Source organism: Fukomys damarensis, unplaced genomic scaffold, assembly GCF_012274545.1.
Source record: "Fukomys damarensis isolate Sample0158 unplaced genomic scaffold, DMR_v1.0_HiC HiC_scaffold_15, whole genome shotgun sequence".
In the NCBI taxonomy this organism is placed as follows: Eukaryota; Metazoa; Chordata; class Mammalia; order Rodentia; family Bathyergidae; genus Fukomys; species Fukomys damarensis.
This window is the reverse complement of record NW_022900927.1, coordinates 7,348,421-7,351,586: the sequence shown is the minus strand read 5'-3', so window position 1 is coordinate 7,351,586 and position 3,166 is coordinate 7,348,421. Positions and strand designations below refer to the sequence as shown.

Here is a 3,166-nt window from a genome sequence, read left to right as displayed (position 1 = left end):
TTTGGTTTTTTTTTTTTTTGAGACAAGGTCTCACTATGTAGTTGAGTCTGTCCTGGAACTCACCATGTAGCCCAGGCTGGTCTGGAACTCACAGTGATCCTCCTGCCTCAGCCTCCTGAGTGCTAGGACTACAGGTGTGCACCACCACACCTGGCTATAGATTTCTAAATATTTTGATTTCACTCTCCTCATCAAAATGGTCACTAAAGTTAAAGATGAATAATGGAATGAATTGGTTTTACTGTTTTTCAATTTTGCCTTTCTGTGTTCATGCACTAATCATTCAATCAGTGTGTATTCACGGAACATACATCATTCTCACAAAATAGTGCTTATCAATGCTTCCAAGTCCTTAAGTTTTCTTTCTACTTCTTAACACTTGGCTGTGTTTTATTCTTACTGACCTTAGAGAAGTTGGGGAGCTTTGCAGTTGAGTTGATACACACAAGAATTCTGTCCCTATATACAAATATATTCAATTGTATGCCATGTGTTATATATATATATGGAGAGAGATCCGTGCGAGGTGTTACTGAAAAATAAGGTGAATGTTCAAATTTTAAAAATACTACAGTAAAAGACACATTTCCATTAATGCTTGAAAAAAATATTCCCCTTTGCTTCACGCACACTTATTGTTCTTGCCACATTCTGAAGCAGTTCTGGAAGTCCTCTCGCATAAATGTCTTTATGAGGTGTGATTAAAAAATATGGTGAGTGTTGCTGCCAAGCACTATCTAACAGAAAGAAAGTCTTGTGAAAACAATGCAGTGTGTCCTCATCCACCTTATTCACTGGGGCGCTGTGCAACTTCTGGCTCTTCCCCAAAGTCCAAATGACCATGAACGATAAATATTTTGAATTCACTCAGGATATCAAAGCAGCCATGAAAGGACAACTAAAGACACTCATGTTAGGTATTCCAGAACTGCTTCAGAAATGGCAGGAATCCTGGGATGTGTTTGAAGTAAGGGGGGGTGGTATGCCGAGGGGATTAACGGCAATGTGTCTTACTGTAATTAAGTTGTTTAAAGTTAAAACATTCACTGTAGTTTTAGATCACACCGTGTCTATTTACAACTATATATCAGAAAACAGTACTTTTTTTTTTCTGTTCAAAGAAGCTCAGCTTTTATCCTTTAGTTCACAGGGTGCTTTATTGTTTCCTCCCTGTAATTCCACACTCTTTATTAAATATGGGTCATTCAATGAAATGCGGAGCACACTAAGTCAAGACAGAGTCCAAATTCAAGGACTCAGATCTGAGCCCCACCCTGCTGCCTACTTGCAGAGAGAGCCTGGCCTGTGTATAGCCCACCCTTCCTTCCTCTGTGCTACCTCTGCCTCCTCCACTTACTGCAGCACTCACACACTGGACAGTGATGCATTCTTTACACATTTACCCTTCCAGGCCTTGAAGTTCTCAAGAGCACACGGTGGGTCTTATTTATCCTGCATGGGTCAAACAGTAGAAATTCTGGATCCTGACTGCCTAGGCTTAAATCCGATTTCTATCACTTAACCGTCTTTCTCACTTTGGCAAAATGGTTTGCCATTTCTGATTGCCTCAGTTTTCTCATCAGAATAAGATAAAATAATAATAATAATAATAATAATAATAATAATAATAAACCTACCTCACACTGCTGTGATAAAGATGAACTAAGTTAATATTTTTGCAGCATTCAGAGGAATGTTGGCACATAGCAAAGACTGCATATTTGTTAAGTATGTGTATTTAAAGGATTGTTTTGAATATCAGTACTTTGTGTGGCTGTGTTTTATTCTAACTGACTATATGCCTTAGATTGACTGAAAAGCTTTGTTGAAGAAGTAGATAAAATCTGATGTAAATATCCTGGAGCCCAGTTTCCTCTTCAAAACTAGATCTAATAAAAACTTATTAAGGTTGCTATGGGGTTAAAGGAAATAATAGGTACTTCAGCATTATCAACACAAAGCATTTTTCTGATGTGTGTTTATAAGAGTGAGGTAACATTTGAAAAACTGAATATGAATTAAATTAGTCTCAAAATATTTTTCCTTGAAAATGTATTGTTACTCTTGATTAAATCTTTATTTCAGTTCTAATATTATTGGTTAGCACGTTTGTAAAGCTGGAAAGAAGCAGATTTTGACCCTGACCTGTGGAATCTGAGAAAATAACCTTGTAATAAGACAATTTGCAAAATGTGTTTGTTTAGTATTAACCAACTTGTGAAACTGAATAGCACTATGGTGCATATTTGCCCCAGAACTTGTCCTTTAGCTAATGTTTAAACATACAAATATACTGGCAGATTTTGGAGGATTGCTTTGGCCTCACTTTGGATTTATGTTTTTTTTCAGTGAGATTGATAAGCCATGAAGATTCAAAGATTAATATCACAGTAAGTAACCTATATTTTGCTGACACTCTTAAGATATGAGGTTGCCAAGCATGTTAGAATTTATTCCCAAATCAGCTGGCCACACAGTTTGATGTAAGCAGAGTCAGCGTGATTTCATTTAATCAAATGTAATACCTTTTTAATCATTAATAAATAAGGTGATGACATTCTCTGTGAGGCAGCTTCTTGATCAAGCAGCATCACATCAGTGATAGGCATCTTCTATTTTTATATCTTTTTTTTTTTTTGAACTGGGGATCAAACTCGGGACCTTGCGCTTGTGAGACAAGTGGCAGTATTTTTATATCTCTTAATTCATGGAAGCTTTACAAACATACATACATGTTACATTTCATTAATTTGATATTAACTTGAATAATATTACTTAGAATTTGAGTTGAATTCTAAACTATTATTGTGTGAAATCCTTTATTAGATCCAGCTCGATTCATTCTTTGACATATAGAAATAAGCAATTTTGTGCATTTTATTGTATGGAAATAGAGGAGATACCATGGCTTTGTGCCTATCAGTCTTCACCTAAAATGTTTATGAAATAATTTTCTTTTCAATTTGTATTATTTTATGGCTATTTTTTGAGAATAATTTGTTACAAAATATACATGAGACATCAGGTCTGAATTAATTACATTTGGGGGCAGAGTGACTTGTCAAGGATTCTAAGTGACCACAGAGAGCTTCTGTCTCCTCCTCTTCTTCCTCTCCCTCTCTCTCTCTCTCTCTCTCTCTCTCTCTCTCTCTCTCTCTCTCTCTCT

At 36.1% G+C, this 3,166-nt stretch overlaps 1 long non-coding RNA gene across 1 annotated transcript in view; it reads left to right on the top strand.

Moving 5' to 3' along the window:
* Positions 1–2,337: 2,337 nt before the first annotated feature.
* Positions 2,338–3,166, top strand: part of LOC117286137 — a 19,044-nt gene continuing 18,215 nt past the window's right edge. Inside the window, exon 1 of the long non-coding RNA XR_004517240.1 lies at positions 2,338–2,390. This is a non-coding gene — a long non-coding RNA (uncharacterized LOC117286137). The remainder of the gene's footprint in view (positions 2,391–3,166) is intronic.